The sequence below is a fragment of the Camelus bactrianus genome, chromosome 10 (assembly GCF_048773025.1).
Source record: "Camelus bactrianus isolate YW-2024 breed Bactrian camel chromosome 10, ASM4877302v1, whole genome shotgun sequence".
NCBI classification, from domain to species: Eukaryota; Metazoa; Chordata; class Mammalia; order Artiodactyla; family Camelidae; genus Camelus; species Camelus bactrianus.
In genome coordinates this window covers 16357062-16377946 of record NC_133548.1, presented here as the reverse complement: position 1 = coordinate 16377946, position 20885 = coordinate 16357062, and the positions used below count along the sequence as shown (strand labels likewise).

The 20885-nt window shown below is 48.6% G+C and overlaps 1 protein-coding gene across 9 annotated transcripts in view; it reads left to right on the top strand.

Moving 5' to 3' along the window:
* TSPAN18 (tetraspanin 18) overlaps nucleotides 1–20885 on the top strand; it is a 171660-nt gene that overhangs the window by 31847 nt on the left and 118928 nt on the right. For 3 of the 9 annotated variants that reach the window (XM_074372134.1, XM_074372139.1, XM_074372138.1), the window contains exon 3: nucleotides 2427–2550. The exons of the other annotated variants lie outside the window; for them this stretch is intronic. The gene's annotated coding sequence lies outside the window, so the exon portion shown is untranslated. The remainder of the gene's footprint in view (nucleotides 1–2426; nucleotides 2551–20885) is intronic. 9 annotated transcript variants of the gene reach the window in all.

Below are 20885 nucleotides of genomic sequence, written 5' to 3'. Positions count from 1 at the left end.
GAATGAGGAGCCAGGACATCATCCTCTGGCCCAGTCTGTGCCACGATTGTGCCTCTGGAGTCTTTACAAGCTGTTTCCCTCATTGGGCCTCATTGTCTTATCTGTAAAATGGGGCAGCAGTGACTTGAATCTCTGTTCTAGCCTGCATGTCCTCAGTTGCTGAGGTGCCAAGACCAGGGCTGAACTAGAGAAAGTGACAAGTGTTGGGGGGCAGCAGGGAGGCACAGATGGAGGCGGGACTTGGTCAAGGCTGTGGAGAAGAGACAGACTTTGAAAGCTCTGACGAGATTTGATTGCCAGTCTTAGGCAAAGGATGACTCAGTGGAAAGACCACAGGGTATGAGGTGCAGATGGAAGTGGGTTTGAGTCCTAGCTAATCAGAAGAGTCAGATCAACCAACATTGATTAAGGGCTTCGCCGTCCAGGTGTAGGGCTGAGCATATTTCCTGTACCAAGAGCTCTGTGATCACCTCCATCTTAGAGAACAGAAAACCAGGCCCTAGAGAGGATGAGTGACTTGCTCGAGGTCACACAGCAGTGAGTAAAACGGCTAGCATTTGAAGCCCCTGCCTGAACTACCCTGCGATTCTTGGGTATTTTGTTTACCAGCTCTATGACTTGAATCTTAAGGTTAAAAACAAAACAAAACAAAAAACTTTGAGCCAAATCACCTCTCTGAAATTCCACTCCCTGAAAAGACATTAAAGTCATTTGTTTCCTTGTCTTGAAAGTTTCTTTTCTTCTTTTTTTTTTTTTAAGTTTTGGGCTCTTCATAAACTCTCTGTGGGGCCTGGTTTTCAGAACTCTAAAATGGGAATATCACATCTGTTCATGGGGTGGTTTGGGGTGATGAAGATGAGACAAGGGAGCTGAAGCAAGCTCCCCGCACCTGTCTTCCCCACACACCCCCTCCACCTGCCTTCCTACCCCTAGGGCTGCTGTGAGGGTGGACAGGGTGTACATACTGTAAAGTGCTGTGCCCGGCCACCTCTTGTGCCCAGGATTGGGAAGCACTCAGCCTCTTTCCAAATCACTGATCTGATATTTGCCTGGTCTCCAAGCTCATCCTCTCAACTTTGGAGTGTGCCTGCTGGCTGACTGGAATTATTTTAGGCTGGAATCCAAGGCAGGGTGGCTGGGTCCCAGCAGCAGACAGAGCAGGGTGAGGCCAAGGCCCTCCTGAGTGGACAGTGGCAGAGGGGTTGCGAGGCCCGGGGCTTGGGTAGGGGGTAGGGGCGCTCTCTCCCTCCCTCCTGCAGCTCACCCCGTTCCACCGGCCACCTGGGCCATAATCTTCATTGTAAACCTCCTGGCAGCAGCTGCCCTGATCCCTGCAGGAAGCTATCACCTTATCTCAGTGCCTGGATCCCGCGTGGTTTTCTTAATCAGGAGAAGGTGCTGAAGCGAGTCCGAAAAAGCTTAACTTCCTCAGAATCTTTCTCCATCAGGGGAAGCCGTGGATCTTGGACAAGAGGAAAGAATCTCTTTAAGTACAGAAAAAAACAGCAAAGGGGCTGTTGTTCTTGGTTTATCTTCAGGAAGGTTGCCGTGGGAGCGGCGTGATTTAGCCTTGCCCCTGTTGTTAAGTCAGGAAGCAGAAATGTTACTGAGTCACAGGGAGAATGTAAAGATGACCCTCGGCCACAGGCAGACAGGCCTGTGCTGTTGTGGGAAACCTTTGCTGGGGTCTGGGAGCTGGCTGAGCCCCAGCTCTGCCTTCCAGTAGCTGTTTGACTCTGGGTTAGTGATTTGATCACCCAGAGGCTCAGTTTTCTTATCTATCAAATGGGCAGCTAGCGTGCAACCCTCCCCGCCCCCAACACTGGGTGGTTGTGAGGGCAAGGAATCACCAGCAGCATGAATGCTCCTGTTTGCTTTGAACGAGGGCGAGGGCAGCCCCCTCTGGAATAATGTGACCTCCCAAGGTGACCTCCTTGAAGAGCTGCGGGCTCTCAGGAAATAAAAGCTGGGTGTTTGTGACTGCACAGTGGGGTTTCCCTGGAGACACATACCTCTTTCCATGCGTGGTCTAAAAACAGCCTGAGAGTAGGGCCTGGGCTGTGTCAGCTCTCTGCTCTGACACCTCTGGGACATGGGGCCATCTCGGGTGTGGACAGTTCTTCCTGAGCCTTTATCCCATGGTTTACACTTCACTCCTGGTGATCTTTCCCACTTCCCTCCTGTAGATCAGCCCTGGTCCTCCCCACACCCCAGGAGGCAGGGATTAACAAGTTCTTTTTCAGTGAGGACAACTGAGGTTCAGAACAGTGGTCAATTACTCTGGAGTTCACTTCTAAAAAGGTTAGGACCCAAACACTGGGCTCCCGCCCTAAGGACAGTGTGTTTACCATAGCACCCCACAGCACCCGTGGTGCCCACAAAGGCACCCCTCCACACCTACAGAGGCACCCCCTGTGTGTCCACAGACACCCCACAGCACTGCAGAGGTTTCCCACGGAGCACACAGAGGCACCTAAGGCATTCATGAAGCACCTCCCAGGACTCACAGCATCACCCCGCGGCATCCGTGGTGGTCCCCAAGTGTCCACAGTGAGTCCTGCATGTCCACAGTGACACACCCCAGCTCCCAGGGTGGCACTGCTCCTGTGTGTAACTTTTGGAGGAATATTAGTGTACTGCAAAGCTCCCCAGGTGGTTCCAATGTGCAACCAAGGTTGAGCACTACTGGTGTTTAGAGGAAGACAAGGCACAGTTAGGGAGGCTGGTTGGGAGGCTGCCAGAATGATCCAGGCCAGTACAGGGTGGAGAGGATGTGGCGCTGAACTAACGCTTCAGTCATAGGGGTGAAGAGGCCATGAGAGAGTTGAAAGAAGTTAGTGAGGGAGATGTCCTGATTCACCTTGATTCTGGGAAGGCTTTGAAGCCAAAAGTGAGAAGTCAATGGTCCACATGAGCTTGTTTAAACTCCCCCCCCCCCCCACCCCAGTGTGATCTGGAGGAAGATCTTGGTCCCAGCCCACCTCTGCTCTACTGTGTGACCTTTGGCAAGTTGCTCAACCTCTCTGAGCACCCTCATTGCCTCTCTAAGGGGAATCAGTATTCCCTGCCTGCCCATGCAATGAGTTGGGCGAGAATCAAATGGGCCAGCTCTGCAGAGGCTGGAATGGGCTTAAAGGGAATGGAATGCTTGGCAGATTCTCGAACCCAAATTTCCTGCCAGGTGATTACCAGTATCTGCCTAACCGTCTCCAGGGACTCGGGGTTCATGGCCTCCACTGCAGCCTGTGTTGCCTTGGGCTGCCTTCGGCTGGCTCTGACGGGTCAAAGTGTCTCCTTGTGCTGAGTTGAAATCTGTTTCCTTGTACCCTCTGTCTACTTGCCCCAGATCTGCTTTGTAGGGAGCAAGCACCACCCCTTTCCTTCCAGGTCATTCTCTGGCACCCATACCCCAACTCCTTCTCATCTGCCGGCTGCAAGGTCGTGGTGACCTCCACCTCCCTCTGAGGGTGCAGGTCTAGGTGCTCTCTGGACTTCTTGCTCTCTTGACCCACCTCTGAGCAGACTCTGGCCTAACTCGACACTTTTACAGTTCAGCCCTCAGAGCTGAGGCCACTGTGTTCTGAGCCCAGCCAAGGTGGGTGGGACCATCACCTCCCTCAGACCAGACCTTTTATGTCTGCTCATGGAGCCAAGATGGCCTGGGGGTCCAGTGATTCCTACATCCGTTTGGGTTCCAGCTCCCATCTTTTCGTTGACCAGGTAGAAAAAGGGACTCATTCCTGCTACGTGCCTCACATTTTCCATGTATTACTTGTAAATCCTAAAGCGGTTTAACCCAAGAGGGAGGGCGTAGCTTTGGGATTAGATGGATTTCAGGGTTATTTTTTTAGCTTGGGCAAACGAATTCAGTTTACTCTCCTGTTACATGAAGACCGTCATTACAATTGCAGGCTTTGAGGTCAAGAGTAAATGGGACGATGGATATCAAGTGTGTAGCCCACTGCCTGGGAAGGAGTCAGCGTTCCAGAAAGTGGTGGATATCATCACCTGTGTCCGTGTCAGCCAAGTACCAGCCTTTTTGCCCAGTTCTGACTGGTGGGGCCCAAGCCCTGAGTTTAAGCGCAGGAAGGGGCAACAGCCCCGGGCTTCCCCTCCTGGCTTCCCCCTCACTCTCCGGGACATGTATGTGAGGCGACAGGTTGACAGGTTCTCATCACCTCTGTTTCCTGCTTACTCAGCCCAACTTCTGCCAGAACTTTCTGACCTCAGGCCAGCCCTGTGTCCACATGTAACTCATGGCAACAATCTCGTCCTTTTCTGCTCTCTAGGCTAGTTTCCATCCCAAACCTTTCCTTCTTTTTCTTTTTCAAGTGGTTTTAAATTTGCACAAGAAAGTTCAACCCCGGACCACAAACTTGTTGTCCCTAATGGGAGGCTAAGCTGGTGTTTTTCCCCTCCGATACGCCCCCTCTCCCTGACATGGTTGGCTGTGAGAGCAAGGCCAGACCAACCCGCTCACTCCTTACATCATGGAGAGGTAATAGTAAGTCTAAATTTCCTCATCTAAAGAATGAGCAAATCATTGCTTTTCTGTTCATACAGCAAAAATTAGCAGAACATGTCCTTAAAAGGCACTGTTATTATTTTTAATATTGACATATATGCACATTGTGAATCACAGCTGAAGAGATTTCAAACAGCCAGGTGTGGCAGAGACGGAGGGAGTAGAAACCCCATTTTCAGACAAATGCCAGCATCAGAGAGGGGAAGTGACTTGCCCAAGGTCACACAGCTATGAAATGGTAGAGATGAGCCTAGTCTACAAGTCTTCTGACCTGAACTGATGATCATTCTGTTGCATCCAGCTGCCTCTTTTATTACTTAAAAATGTAAAATAATGTGTTTTAATTAATAGCCTACAAATAAAGGGAAAAGTCCAAATCGGCTGGCAGTGCTGCTTTGTTAGCTGTAGTATAGTTGGTTTATTACCTGCCCAGAGCTGCTGATGTGAGAAGATATACACGAGGCCATTCCCTGTGCTGTAGGGCTCGTGGGGGAGACCATGGTGTCTCCCTTTCTGGGCCTTGGGCAAGGCTATGTTATGAAAGAAAGGCACTGTCGGATGGAGGGAGGAGACTGGGCTCTGGAATCTGAAGCCTTTTTTTTTTTTTAAATAGACTTTACTTTCTAGAGTAGTTTTAGGTTCACAGCAAAATTGAGGGGTAAGTGCAGAGAATTCTCATGTTCTCTCTGTCCCTACACATCTCTGCCCACAAGTACCGCCTCCCCTGCTACTGACATCCTGCACCCAGTGGTACATATATCACAATTGATGAACCTGCATTGATGCATTGCTGTCACCCAAAGCCTAGAGTTTACACTGTTTCTCTGTTGCTGTTGGACATTCATTCTATGGATTTTGACAAATGTATAATGACATGTATCCACCAGTATAGTATCATACAGAGTACTTTCACTGCCCTAAAAATCCTCTGTGCTTTGCCAATTCATCTTTCCCTCCCTACAAAGCCCTGGCAACCACTGATCTTCTTAGAGTCTCCATAGTTTCGCCTTTTTCTGAATGTCATAGAGCTGGAATCATACAGTTTGTTAGCCTTTTCAGATTGGCTTCTTTCACTTAGTAATATGCATTTAAGATTCCTCTTTGTCTTTTTATGTTTTGGTAGCTCAACTTCTTTTTCTCCCCCTATTTTTTTATTGTGGTAAAATACACATAACAAAATGTACTGTTTTGACCATTTTTAAGTGTACAGTTCAGTGGTGTTAAGTACATTCACATTGTGCAACCATTCATCTCCAGAGCTCTTTTCATCTTGCAAAATTGAAACTATTCCCATTAAACAATAAGTCACTGTTCCCTTCTCCTCTCAGCCCCTGGCAACCGTTACTCTATCACTGTGATTTTGACTACTCTAAGTACCTTATATAAGTGGAGTGATACATTTTTATTATTTTCTTATTGGCTTATTTCACTTAGCATAATGTCCTCAAGTTTTATCCATGTTATAGCATATGTCAGAATTCCCTTCTTTTTTAGGACTGAATAATATTCCTTTGTGTGTGTAAACCACATTTTGCTTATTTATTCATCTGTTAGTGGACATGTGGATTGGTTCCACATTTTAGCTATTGTAGTGGGGTGAGTGTAGATGGAGAAGATGATGGGGGGGATGCAGGATCTTAGAGAACCTGCAGGAGGTGCCCATCTAGGACACCAGGACAAACAGATCTTATTTTGGCATTGTCCCGGGAGCTGTTGAGTGGCGTGGAACGAGGAAGAGAAGCCAGTTGCAGGGGCACACCCTGGGCTTAGCCCACCCTGAAGGCGAGCCCTGCTCAGCTGTCGGTGCCGACATGAACTGCACTAGGGCACGCCTAGCACGTACAACACCTGGGGAAGATGACTGGTTAATACTTGCCTCCTCTATGCAACAAAATTATTTTCAGTAATAGCAATGAAATCAAACCCAATTCTAATAATGGCCAGAAAAGAAACACAGTGAAACTTTCCTTTCAGTGACCTTCGTATATATAACCTTCATATATATAATTGCCAAGTCAACAAACAAACAAATATTACAGCATAAAAAGGGGGAGAAAAGTCATGGGTTCACACCTTTTTAAAATACTTTTTTTTGTTGTTGTTGGGGGGAGGTAATTCGGTTTATTTATTTTTCTTAATGGAGGGTTCACAGTTTTTAACTGCATTAATGTATACTTTCAAAAAAGTGAAAAAAATCCATGAAGAAATTTCCAAAAGAGTGAGCTCCACAAGGCCAGGGAATGAACGGAGGTGGCAGCAGTGGCAATGATCTGTTTCTGTGTCCTCTATGCTGTCCTTGCCTACTTCAGATCTACTTTTTTTTTTTAAGAGGGAAAATAATTAGGTTTATTTACTTTTCTTTTTTTTTGTAAAGAGAAGGTACTGGGGATTGAACCCAGGACCTTGTGCATGCTAAGCATGCGCTTTGTCACTTAAGCTATACCGTCCCCCAGTTCTACTTTTTAAACGCAAGAACGTCTAGTTGCAGAGGGACCGGAGAGGCGAACTACGTCCAAAGAGAACTCCAGTGATTCTGAATCCTTATTCTCACAAAGAACACGTGTGGCACAATCGGCTTGTATCAGGGTCTGTCTGTGTAAGTGGGTGTTCTCTGAACTCAATTCCATGTAAACGCAATGCTTATTAGAGGTGAAGTAATAAAAACGTGCTCATTTGAAACTTACATACTTATTGCTAAAACTCAGCCTTGACTACAGCAATTGTTTAGAACTTGAAGCAATGAAAGATTTTTTTTTTAAGGCAGAGAGTTATGTCATTGACATTGTTTAGAATCATCAACGTTTAGTCGGTTTTATGTTTGTTTTTAAATTCCCTCCAGAGAATCCATCCCCCGCTGCCTGCACCCTGCACGGACTACCCTGTGGCTGGTCCTGCAGTGTGACCAGCTGGTTTCCAGGTGGGACAGTTGCAGAAAGACCTTCTAGGTGTAAACTGAGGAGGGAGGCAGGAGGGAGCCTGGCATCCCGAGGGAGCCTGGCATCCCGAGGGACCCTGACTAGGTAGGCATTAGGCTTCAGTTCCTAAAGGCAACCCTGGTTCGGAGTACCATCTGAGTACAGAGTCTGGCATTATGGAGATTCAGGCACTGAACGCTTCATCCACCGGGTGACAGTCTGCCCTGTGTCCCTCCTGGGGACACGTCCAGTCCCGCTCAGTGGGAGCCCTGCCCTCCTCCCTCCTTCCCTCTTTCTCCTTCCCTTTCCCTTTTGGCAGAGCAGTCCGTGAAGACAGCCGTTCTAATGAAAAAAATCTCATAAATACCAAGAGATAAGGATCCAGGGCTTTTGGTTTTTATTTTTGCGGAAACTCTCTGGAGAGCCTTTTTGGTAGGAAATATCCCTTTGGAGCTGAGATTTTTTTCCCAGGCTTCAAAGGCGGAGCTGACTTCTTAGGCACACAACGTCTGCTTAAACTGAACTTGAAATAAGACACAGGCAAGCCCCATGGGAGAAGGACAGGACAGAGCATGAGGGTGAAGAGTCTGCTTTCTGTCCCTGGGGGAGGCACCCCAGGTCTGTCCCTGTGTCTGGCCGCGCATCCCACTGCTGGGCAGTGGCTCTGGGTAAATGCAGAGCACTGAGGAGCAGGGGTCCTCAGGCCAGAGGCTGGGTTTGTGCTGCCTGCTGTCCAAACAGGACCCAGGCCCGTGACTGCAGAGGCCTTTGCACCCAGGAAAGGGAGTAAGGAGAGCCCAGAGTGGTGGAGCTGCTCCCCCAACCTGGGAGGTCCCATGGGCCCCAGGAGCCTCTTTCCAAGTGGGGATTTCCCACCTCTTGGCTTTTGTACCAACAGATCCTCCCTCTCTCGCTCTTTTTAAAGTTCCTTCCTTCCTCCCTCCATCATTCACTGAACATCCACTGGGATATAGGGATTAAAAACTCACAGCCCCTGACTTCAGTGAGTTCGAAATCTGATAGAACAACCTGGTTACTCTCAAAGACAAGGAGAGTCGAGCCCTTTGTGTGCATGTGCGTGCGAGTGCACACTGTTATTGTTACGACTGTAAAACAACGTTACAGAGAGCTTGGGAAATGAAGGGAAAAGAAATCATTCAGGCCCCCTCTCAGGACAAGAGGCCCATTCGTTTCCTGCTTTTGTTCCCACTCAGGCGCACATTCAGCAGAGATGCCCCCAAAAAGTCCGCTGAGTTTGGCTTCCTGCTTTTCTTTGGGCACTGGCTCCCACTGCATAACAGCCAACACCGTGTGGGATTCCCTCCTTGGCAGCACCAGGCTAGGGGTCCCCGCTGTGGACAGGCTGCTTGCTTCCAGTGTGCCCCCACTTAGATGCTAGATGTATGCCGTCTGGAAAAGGTTGCTAGATGTAGCAAATAAAACCATAGGAGGCCCAGGTAAATCTGAATTTCGTATTGACAGTGAATACTTTTTCAGTATTTAAGTATGTCCCATCAGTATTAGTCCCGTGGATTATTTGGAACATAAGCTAAAACATTATTTATCGTTTATGTGAGATGCAAACTTCACTGAGGATCCTGGACTTTATCCGGCAACTCTGTGCCTGGAGTGCCTTGTTGCATGTATGTGGTTGAAGCTACTTTATTTAATGATGGAGAAAACTAGCTGGCTGATATGTTTTCTTTCCATTTTGTGGGAATCACTCACCTAACTTGTATCTATCCCTGCTGGGTTTTTTAAACTTTATTTTTAATTTTGGGGGGGAAGGGTGGTAGTTAGGTTATTTATTTATTTATTTATTTATTTATTTATTTATTTATTTATTTATTTATTTAACGGAGGTACTGAGGATTGAACCTAGGACCTCATGCGTGCCAAGCACATGCTCTACCACTGAGCTATATCCTACCCCCTTCTATCCCTGCTCTTGATCATTCCTCCCTGACATCTTGATCTCCACCGCTCCGTGGAGCACTTGGAGATAAAGGATTCCAGCCCTTGTGGTCCCTCTAAGCATATCCTTTTCCCGGCCTCTTTCTGGGAGCTTCCAATGGCTGCAGATGTTTGGTTTGCTCCCTGTAGGGAGGAAGAGGGAATGGTGGGAGGTGTGAATTAGCACTCCCCCTTGGGCCTGCGGAGCTGCTTCCCCCAGAGCTCACCAGCATCTTTGGCAGCCATGGATACAAGCAGTGTGCTCGTCCTTGCCCTGTTGGAGGGAGCAAAAGTTTGAGGATGTTGGTCCAGGGCTGCAGACCCTCACAGGTTTATGACATCTTTCCATCGATGAACTTATTTTTCATTCTAAGGCAGCTTCAAGGAATGCAAATATAAATCAAAGTGGCCGGCAGTAAAGAAAAAGAAAAGATTGACTGGAGAGTGGGAAGACAGAGTGTTGCCTTGTGGTTAAATGGATTTTCTGTTTAACTGAGGGTTAAGTAGAAAACTCGTTTTGATTCATCCTCTGCTGTTGCAAATCTTTCTGAAATGGATTAGCCTGCTCCCTGGTTTTCCTAAGTGCACCATAATGACCATAATTGAATCTCTTTGCTGGCAGAGCATCCTGTGGGGCGTCGGGACCCACTGCTGTAAATGTCAGTCCTCCAGGTGCAGCCAGTTTGTGGGCTTTAGAGCCTGGGGCATAGGCTGTGTGCTGTGCAGTGGCCCTACCTTCACATCTGCTGCCCTCTCACTCTGTGTTTCCAGCCACGCTGGACCTGGGGCTCAGGAAGGGGCCATTTTACTGACGTGGAGACTGAGGTCCACCAGGTGAAAGACTTGGTCCGAGTCACTCTGGCTGGGAGAGGAGCTGGGCCTGAAGCCAGTGGAGGGGCGGTGGTGAATTGGTCCAGCTTCAGATCCTGGCTCTCACTTCCTGGCTGGAAGAAGACCATTAAGCTTCATGAACCTCGATTTCTTCATCTGTGAATTGGGCATAATAACCTTTCCTTACAGAGCTGCTGATGAGATTAAGTGAGGTCATCATGTGGGTGGGTTGCACACTCAGGCCTTCACATATTTCAAAGAAAAATGGCACACATCCCCCTTTTCCCCCAAAGTCACACACACCCTAGTCTTGGGACCCTGCATCCAGCTTCTTTCCACTTTGCCAGCCTCCCTCCTCTGTGTCCTAGTAGTTTTGCCAGACACCAGGGCCAGAATGTCTGTGTTTGAGTCCTGACTCCTCCCCCACTTTCCGTGTGGCTCAATTTCTGGGCCTCAATTTTCCTATCTAGAAAATGGAGTTGGTAGTAGCTGGTCTCCTAAGGCTGCCATGAGGATTAAAAGCAGGAGAGCTCATCCTGTGGCCAGTGTGATGCAAGGATTTGCCATTGTCGTCCTAGGACTTGCTTCAGTGAGTCCAGGTTAACCAAGCTTTGCTGGATTTGGTCCGTATCCTGAGCGTGTTAACAGGAGTGAGCTTTGGGCATAAGCTCCTGCTGGTGCCCCAGGAGTTTGCATAGCCAGCCTGGGGAGGAGGAAAGAGCCCCTCTCTCTTGAGCCTGATTCCTGCCACTGTCTGGCTGATGTCTACCCACGCCCCCCAGGTGCCAAGGGAAAGATGCTGAGAGGCTGCCATGGTAACTGATGACAGGCCCTGGTCGCTGGATGGAAGACTTCTGCCCTAATGGGGCTCCCACCACAGGGCCCCCTGCCCAGGGCTCACTGCCCTCCAATAGCCTCTCTGTCTGGGACCCTCCACATGACCTCTCCATATGTACTGGATTTCTAGCATTTCAAGAAGAAATTTGTTTTTCTCCTTATCAAGGGATATACTTGGAGAACAGCGGCCTCTGTGTGTGACCTCCCCAGGGTTCGGGGTTGGGGAGGACACTTCGCCAAGCCAGACCCTGGCCAGTGAGGCCACCTGTTCTGGCCTCTGGACTGCTGGGTCCACAACTCCCTGGGTCTTGTCAGCAAATCTCCTCTAGCTCCGGAGTGACCAGCGCTGACTCCTGTCAAGGACCACCCCCTGCTCTTGAAGTTACCCACTTCCGGACACCCTCTGGGACTCTTGCTGGGTGGGGGTTTGCAGCTAACCACAGAGTCACCTGATGTTTTAGGGCAGGGACAACAGCCTACGTGCAAAGCCTCGGGTAGGCTGGTTTATTTATGCGTTTATCTTTCATGGGAAGGCGGAGAGAAATTGTGTGGTTTGTGAATATTTACAGGCAAATTACTACAGGGAGGAAATGAATTCATTCTCTCTCCTCTCCCGCTGTTAACAGATCACACTGTGGTTCCCCACCGCCTGCCTCCCACAGCCCTCCCTTTTCTTTCTTGCAATTCCTTGTAGTCTTTACTGCAGCTCCAGAAGGGGCAGCCGGGTAGAAGGGTCAATATCATTCACCGTGCGTTAACTGAGCACCTACTGTATCCCAGCCCCAGTTTGGGTGCTGGGGCTACTGAGGTGAGCACTGCATCTACCATCATGGGTCTCCCCGTCAAGGGAGTGTGTGGACAAAGAACAGCATTTCTGTTGGAGGAAACAGTTGCTTTGAGACTTGGTTGGGGAAGGAGGGCTGGACAAGATGGGCTCTGTCCATATGACTCGGGAAGGCTGGGCAGAGGGACTGCCTCTTGTCCTGGGCCTGGAAGGATTTTTTTTTTCCCCCAGCAGAAAGGGTAACTCAGGCAGAGAGAAGAACACAAAGCCTTGGAGGTGTGAAGGATGGTGCTTCCTTGGGGGCAGGGAACCTTCTGGTGGGTTAAACATAGCACCTGTGCAACGAAGCAGGAGGAAGGGGAGCTGGAAACGTGGGTTGGGCTGGATCACGTCTGGTTTTGAGCTGGGGAAGGAAGGTGCCGAGAAGGGAAGAGGTGGTCTAGGGCAGCCCCATTTCCAGAGGTAGCCAGGCTGAACACGCCTCCCATTGTAAGGGACCAGGTTGGGAAAGAATGGGCTCTATGGAAAGAGGGGGTTTCTCCCTCCCCTCACCTCCTCCTGTGTTTGCAGGAAGAACAAATGAGAGGCAGAAGTGCTGTCACTCCCTACTCCCTTTTCATGACAGACATCACTAATTGATCATGGCACTTTCGCTGGACACCAGAAAACTCAGTGAAACAAGTAAGGCAGGCACTTCTAACCAGTGCCAACCCCCTCCCAGGGGAGGAAGGAGGAGGCCTTACAGTGGACAACTGGACCTCAAGGTAGCCTCAGCAATGGATTTCTGATGAGAAAATTGCTTCTTCTCCCCAGGCCTCAGTTTTCTCATCTGTAAAATGGGGAGAGGGGTGGCCCATTTGATATTTGAGGAAATGTCCAGTGCCAGCCAGCATTTGTCAAGCCACTTATTCATTCATTCTCTCCACATTGTGCACCTACCATGGTTGGCACTAGGGAAGGGGTTCCCAGGAATATACTGGTGCATCAAGCAGCTAAGACCTGGCCTTGGTCCTGGTCTGAGCTGACAGCCCTGTGGTCTGTGGTCCTCAAAATCACAAGTGTTGTGGTCAGCTATGACCAATGGCAGGGCTGGCCTTGATTGTTCCAGAGAGATGGCAGTCTGTGTGGCCACCCATTCAGTGGCCAGAGGGCATGGCAGGGGAGTCCCTTGGTCCCTGGGCCCACACCCCCACCCCCTAAGCAGTTGGTCAGATGTTATCAGGTCCAGTCTGTGCAGTGGGAGCCTTGGCTGAGCCCCTGGATCCTGCTGAGCTGAGGGAGGAGCTGGTCTGGCCACTATGGCCCTTGTGAGGACCACGGGCTTGTTTCTCAGCTCCTGGCCTACAGAGCTCTGCATTATCTGGGACCCTTTAATCCGGATGCTGAGCCCAGCAAGGGCTGCAGGGAGAGAGGGAAGGTTGAGTCAGGGAATAATCCTGGGCCCAGGGCAAGTGCCCTCTGAGGCTAGTGCATTTCCTGATGCCTCCTGTTTCACGTATCTCTCCCTCCATCCATCCATGCATTCATTCACGCATTCATCCACCCATCATTCATTCCAGCACACACTGATAGCAGTGAGCCAGGCTTCATGGTTCTGAGGTTTGTTAAGGAGAAAATGACATGGGGCCTTTATACTTGATTTTGACCCCAGAAACTCTGGAATCCAATTTCTGCCACTTGCTAGCTATATGACCTTAGTCATGTCCTATCGTCCTTGAGCCTCAGTTTCCCCACCTGTAAAATGGGGATCATGGTGTCTTATCCCAGGTAGAGTGCTGGGCCCTGTGGATGGCAGCCTTGAGCACCAACTTGGGGACTTCTGTGTCCATCATCAAAACCCTCCTGGAAACAGGGATGACATGAGGCGAAATAAACTCCGGGCAGTCCTGCAGCTTCCTGGGGCTGGAGGGAGAAGTGGGGACGTGGGGGAAGAGTTTCGAAGTACTGGTGGGTCTTTGGGCCTGTCTGTGGAATGCCTACTTCTCAGCTATGGTTGGTCAGTTTCTTTTCTGTCCCTTTAAGAGAAAGCAATTGAGAAAGGACTGGCTTATCACATACATTAAGGAAAAACGATGCTCTAGAGGTTTCTGCAAAGGGCTGGAGGAGCAGCCAGAAACTGACGGCTTAGTCGTCGTGCGGCTGCACTGGAAGTCCCCGAGCCAGCCATGCGCCTGTAGAGATGGGATAGTGAAGCAGCCTCGCTGGTACCTGCACGTCAGGCCTGGCTGGAGGCAGCCCACAGTCACTAGGTTCCAGTGAGAGACAATTTCCCTCCTCACCTGGCTCCCCTACCCCTCCCCCTCCCCCCGGGCCTCCTTGATGCGGGGCCAGATGTTGGAGCCGCCAATGGTCTGGGGGAATGAAGAGGTGGCTGAGTGGCTGTTTTTTTTTCTTTTTAAAAAAATATTATTACACTTTTAATTAGTTATTGGAAAATATGATGGCTAACTTCTTGAGAAGTGAGACAAACGTGTACTCGCATGTACAGCACACACACAGGACTACTGTCAGCTCCTGGATGGGTGAGATGCTATCTTATCCACCTTTGTTGCTCCAGGGCTACCATAGCACACAGTAGGGGTCAGCAGATCTTTGTTGGAAGGTGAATGAATTAATGAATTAATGGAATGTTCCAGCAGCCTCTGTGCGCCTTTGTCTCTTCTCCTCCGTCCCTGGCATGTTTGGTAACAATGCTAGGCAACAGAGCCTTTAAAAAATGCGGAATGGGAGAGATGTCGGTTAAGGGTACAAACTTGCAACTAGTAGGCAAATAAGTCCTGGAGATCTAATGCACCTTCTAGTGAATATAGACAACACCGTTGCATTATAATCACCAAACTTGCTAAGAGCCTGGTTCTTAATTATTCCCACCTAGAAAAAGCAATGATAATTATGTAACATGATAGAGGGGCTGTTGCTATAATGACAATCATAGTACAATACGTAAATGTAGCAAATCAACATGTAGGACACTTTGACTTTACAAGATATTATATATCAATAGATTTCAATAAATAAATAAATGCACTTGTATTAAATAAATAAGATAGTTAAAGGATTTTTATGTATATTCATCCAGTGACTTTTTGTCTTTTTCCTAAGAATTTCAAACTTTACCAAGGTATAGTTTATATACAGATCTAAAGTGTTTGATCCATTTTGATCTCATTTATACCCATGTAATCCACATTCCCAGCAAGATAGAAGACTTTTTCATAAGCCCAGAAAGTTTCCTCATGCCCCTTCTCAGTCAACCACTGATCTGTTTTCTATAACTATAGGTTGGCTTTGCCTGTTCTAGAACTTTCTATAAATGGAATCCTACAGTTTTCACTCTTGCGTCTGGCTTCCTTCACTCAGCTTAATGTTTCTGAGAGTCATCCATGTTGTTGCCTGTGTGGGTAGCTCATTACTTTTTATTGCTGCATAGTATTCCATCTTATATATACATAATACTGTGTTCATCCATTCATCCTTTGATGGACATTTGGGTGCTCTCTATTTTTGGCTACTGTATAATCAAGCTACTATGAACATTTGAGTACAAGTTTTTGTGTGGGCACATGCTTTCTTTCCTCTGGTGTAAACCCAGAAGTAAGGTGATTGCATTGTAGGGCAGGTGTATGTTTGACTTACAAGAAACTGCCAAGCTATTTTCTAAAACGGTTGTACCATTGCACTCTTCTACCAGCTGTCTGTGAGAGTTCCAGTTCCTCCACAGCCTGATCAGCACTTGGTATGCTCAACACAGCTTTTTGATTTTAGACATTCTATAGTTGTGGAATGTTATCTCATTGTGGTTTTAACGTGCACTTCCCTATTTGGCTAGTGAAATTGAACATTTTGTCATGGCTTGATCTCATTTGAATATCTTCCTTTGTGAAATAGCCATTCAAGCCTTTTGCCCATTTTTTATTGGATTGTTTGTCTTTTATTATTGAGTTGAAGGAATTTTTTAATTTCTAGAAGAAAGCATGGGAGAATAGCTTCACAACCTTGTGGTAGGCAAAGATTTCTTAGACGGGACATTAAAAATAGTAACCATGAAAGGAAAAACTGATGAATTGGACTTCATCAAAATTTAAAACTTCTGCTCATTTCTGTTAAGAAAATGAGTCAGAAAGCCACAGACTGGAAGAAGAAAATCACAACACATGTATCCAGGACGTACCACAACCATTTATGAGGATGGCTTACACTGGGCACTTGTCCAATCCTATGAGGTCCTACAGATCCCACTGAACTTCCAGCACTCACAGGATAAATCCCAATATCCTCGATGTGGCCTCAAGGCTCTGCCCACCCTCACTCGCTGTGTGTGCCAGTGTTGTGTGCACTGGTCTCTCAGCCTCTCAAGACTATAAACGCTTCCCCCTAGGAGCTGCCTTCACAGAGGCTGTTCCTCTAGAATACACTTTTCCAGGCTGTTCATGCAGATCCTTCGCCTCCTCCACCAGAACTCATCTTCAGTGTGCCTTTATGAGGCGAACTTCTCTGGACCCCAGAGGCATAGCCTGGCTCATTGCCTGAGCTTAGATGGGAAGGGAGGGGTCCGGATACAGCCTGCATTGTTGGCTTGCGGGGAGAGATTGAGGTGTGATTTAGAACCCCATCCTTTGACTCAAGAGCAAAATGCCAGATATTTAATGACAGGTGGATGCTGGCACTGACCACCTGGAATAGACACTGGTCATCGTACTGGATCTCAGAGGTCCCTGCAGGGACAGATGTCCCTCCTTTAGCTGCTGGAGCCTGGGGAGGGGTCGGGAGGCTGTGGGAAGACTTTGGAGCCGAGAGCAACAGCTAATTACCAACCGGTGCCAACGTATGGCAGGATTTTGTGCTGGTGTGTGCAGGCGAGCTCTTGGCCCTGTCTTGTCAGCCTTCTGTTCCTGGCTCATGGGCTTGTTTTTACCCTATATTCTGTAAAGCTTTTTAATTCTTGTCTTTACAATAGTGATGTCAACCCATTACCTTCCCAACAAGACTTCAGATCATGAGAATGTGTTCAGGCATTAATGCCCCCACCACTGCCCCTTGGACCTGTTGAACCCCTTGCCATCAGCTCTCTTGGGACCCTGTGCTATCACTTCTCATAATTCTCTTGACATCACAAAGTACTGTTGTAATATTCTTTGTCCACTGTCTGTCTCCATCCCTGGCCAGCAGCCTCTGAAAAGCCTCTTTTGCCGTGTCCCCAGCAGTCAGGGCTGAGCCCGGCACACAGGAAATGGTCAGTAGATACTTGACTAGTCAATAAGGGTTAACGAACCACCTGGCCAGACAGACAGCCAAGTACATTCTCCCATTTTCCCAGCTGGGAAACTGAGGCTCCAGGAAGCTCAAGGGCTTCTTCAGGGTCTCACAGCTGATAGGAAGCAGAATCAGGAGCAAAAGGCAGCTCTGGTTTCTAGGATTTTCTGCCCTACAACAGCTGCATTCCTGACTTCTAAGTTTCAACTCAATAATGCAAGTGGTGAAGACCATAAAAATGTGGAGTATTATATAAATAACAAGTATTATTAAAAATGTCTATGGTGATTTTAATCATCCCTAACCACGATATAATGAGACAAAGTATTATTCTAAATAAGGGCAAGGTTAGTGCCGAAATCCAGATGTTTCAAAGGGGCTGAAAACGGCTCGCGTGTGAATGCTTCCGTTGAACAGTGATGAGATCCAAAAGGATATTTATTAATAAATGTAGGAAATTAATTACAATAATACATTAAACACATGAGTATCCACTGCCCCAGCTCAGAAACACCGAAGGCCCCACCCAGCCTGAGCTGGCCTTTTCCCATTCCGCATTTTGCATTTATTCCCCTCTTGCTGTTTTGGGTTTTTTTAATGGCCTTTCCACATCCGTTACTTTAATACTTTCTCTTCATTGATATATTCATTCAGCAAATTGTATTTTGGCCCACACTGCAGCCCACTGCGAGTTCTTGCCACAGAATATTTGTGGTTTTGGCAAGGTGGTTTACACCATTCATAGTGTTCCCTTTGTCCTGAGGGTCCCCCAGCTCTGTTCCACTCTGTATGCATTGGGTTATTGATTGGACCTGGCAAAGCAGAACTATGCTCCTGGGCCCTCTCACTCTTGCCGCCTGCTGATCATTGGTGGTGACAGGGCAGCTTGCTGGGATGGATGGCTGAGGTCAGAGGGCAGGGGTGGGAGGTGCCCACGGCAGCAGAGGACTTGGGCAGAGGGTTATGGACCCTTGCTACTTACTATCTGCATGACCTTGGGCAAGTCACTGAACTCCTAGTATTCCCCATTGCAAAGTGGGTCCAACAATAGTGCCCACTGAATAGGCTGCTTTGAGGACTGGGCGGCCAAAGCCCGTGAAGTACTGAGTATGGTGGGAGGTACTAGTTAGCTGTTACGATGATCAGTTGAGACAAGGGCACCATGGATGCTGCCCACAGGTCTAAACAGTGTTTGAGTCTGGGGTTTACAGACCTTTGCACACCCACTGTGCTCGTTCAGGCTCCCGATGCTGTGTGAAGTAGATGGGGCACGTGTGATGTCCGCATTTGACAGACGAGCAGACTGAGGCTCTGAAAGGATGAGATTTTCTTGCAGTTTCCCGCTGGTAAGTGACAGAGCAGAGCTGAAGCCTCCTCTCTGTTCCGTGGGCTCCCACCCCAGCCCTCCTCCTGCTGAAGGGTGAAGTGAGCTTCAGGGGTGGGGGGTGGTGGGATAAGCTGGCAGGGAAGGAGGCTCTGTGGTTCTGTGCTTTGAAACCTCGTATTAGGTAGATTCAGAGCGAAATCTGGTGGCAGCCTCAGAGTACCTTCCTGCCAATTTTGTGGCATCTATTACCCTTAAGGGACAATGGGTAGGGCCCCACTGGTGGGTGGAAGTTGCCCAGGGATCTGGGACAGTGTCAGGACTGTAGTCCGGTGGAAGTTGCCCAGGGATCTGGGACAGTGTCAGGACTGTAGTCCCTTCCCCACCACCTGCGCAGGGCTTGTCCGCTTATATTGTTAACTCTTGTTCCATTTCTCTCCATCCCACCGTTGATGGTGATCTTAGGAATGCAAACCATTTTTACTATTAGCCAGAGTAGGGCCTTATTAGGAAGGGGTGTATATGCTGCTTGTGGGGGTGGAGACAAGACGGGACAGGGTACAACAAAGAGAGAGTAGATTCTGAAGCTAAACAAATCGGGGCAAAAATTTCAGCTTTTGAAAAATAATGACATAAGCAACCTTATTTGAGTGCTTCCTGTGTGTTAAGCTCATATTACCCTCAAGGACGCACTCAACTCCTCACGTTGACCTGGTGCTATAGTTAGGAGTCCTCCTTTACAGATAAGGAAGCTGAGGCTCAGGGAGGAGAATTAACTCTCATGCCACCAGTGAGGAGCACACTTGGGATTCGAAAGCAGCCCTATTGGATTCCAGACACAGCACGTTTCCCACCCGCAGTTCAGATCTTTCTACAGCTGTGAGTGTGCGGAGCTGACAGAATTCACTTGGTGGGGCCCTCGGGACAGTTCTGGGTGCTGGCTTGCTGGCTACTGGAGGTTGATTCTCATCCTCTTAACACAAGGAGGCAGAGAGAGGGAAGCAGTGGGCTCAGAGGACAAGAGCCAACTTTCTTAGCTTCCCTGGGTCTCAATTTCCTCCTGCAAAATGGAAATAAAAAATCTGATCTTACAGGGTTGTTATGAAAGTCAAAGGATATAAAACATTCAGCACCTGGCCAGGTCCAACACAGACACTGAATAAGTATTGATTGGCAGGTGTGAATATCATCTCTGACCAGACGAAATCCAGGGATCAGGCTGACCCGCACTCCGGCTAGTAGGAGATGCTTTTCAGGTGATCCGTAATTGCTCGTTCTTTGCTGAGGCTACTCTCTGGAGCTCTCAGAAGTCCCCCAGTCTCACCTGCTCGCCATTCCCAGGCTGCGTGTCTATCTTAAAGCCCTCATTATAGCCCAGGGCAGGCAGCCACATGGGGACCTGCTCAGAGGCTGGCCCAGGTCAGGTGCCTTCCATCTACTCTCCTTGGCAGATCAGGTAGCATTATCCCCATTTTACAGGTGAAGAAAAGGTTGCGAATCCAGAGTTTGAAATAGGAGCTGGCTGGGTATACTCTTTTCATGCCTCTTCTTTCGTGGGTCGTGCCGGGGCCCAGAGACCCTTTGGGCAGGCTGAGGCTTTCCCGGGACCCTCAGTCCCCGGATGGCCATGATTATTAGCAGCGTGTCTACCCCCTTCTCAGCAGCTCTTGCAGCAGTTCTGTCCCGTGGAACTTTCTGTGAGGATGGAAATGTTCTATGCGTTCCCTATCCAATGTATGAGACACATGCCGCACTGGACACAGGGAGTGTGACTAGGGTGATAGGCAGATGACATTTTAATTTTATTTAATTTTTATTGATTTACATGTAATAGCCACATTTGGCTAGTGGCTGCCATATTGGAGAGTGCAGGCTGGAGGAGGGATTTCCTGCAAAGGGACGTGTTTGACAAGAGCTGGGGGCCCCTCGCCAGTGGCTTTGTTTCTCTTGTACCTGGAGAAGCTGGCCAGGATTGAGGAGGACACGTGTCAGAGTTGATTTTACACTGATTCCCTCCCCACTGCTCCAAGGAGAGGAGAGGCCAAGGGAAGAATCCACGCGCCTGGCTGCCTTTGTCTTTGTGCAGACCAGGCTGTGCAGGACACCTGGGCATCCAGAGAGGACCGGGATCAGAGAAGGAAGAGACGTGCAGGTTTTCTCTGTGCAGCAACCTTGCAGCACCACTCTTACGTCAGTGGCTGGATTTCATTCACCCAGGCAGAAGGGAGTGTTGTATGAATTCATCAATGAATTCTTTTCACAGCTTGTGAATGTTTATGCAAGGCAGGGCTGCGATCCTCAGAGAAGCTAAGGTTCTCACTTCCCATTAGAAATAAGTCATGGGCGGAGGAGTGAAACCAGCACCCGATGGTGGATCTTGTAGGATTCTTCCCGTCTTTAGCCATCAGCCAGATTAAACTGTCCAATTTGGAGGCTTGGGAAGGAAAATAGCTCTATTGGTTT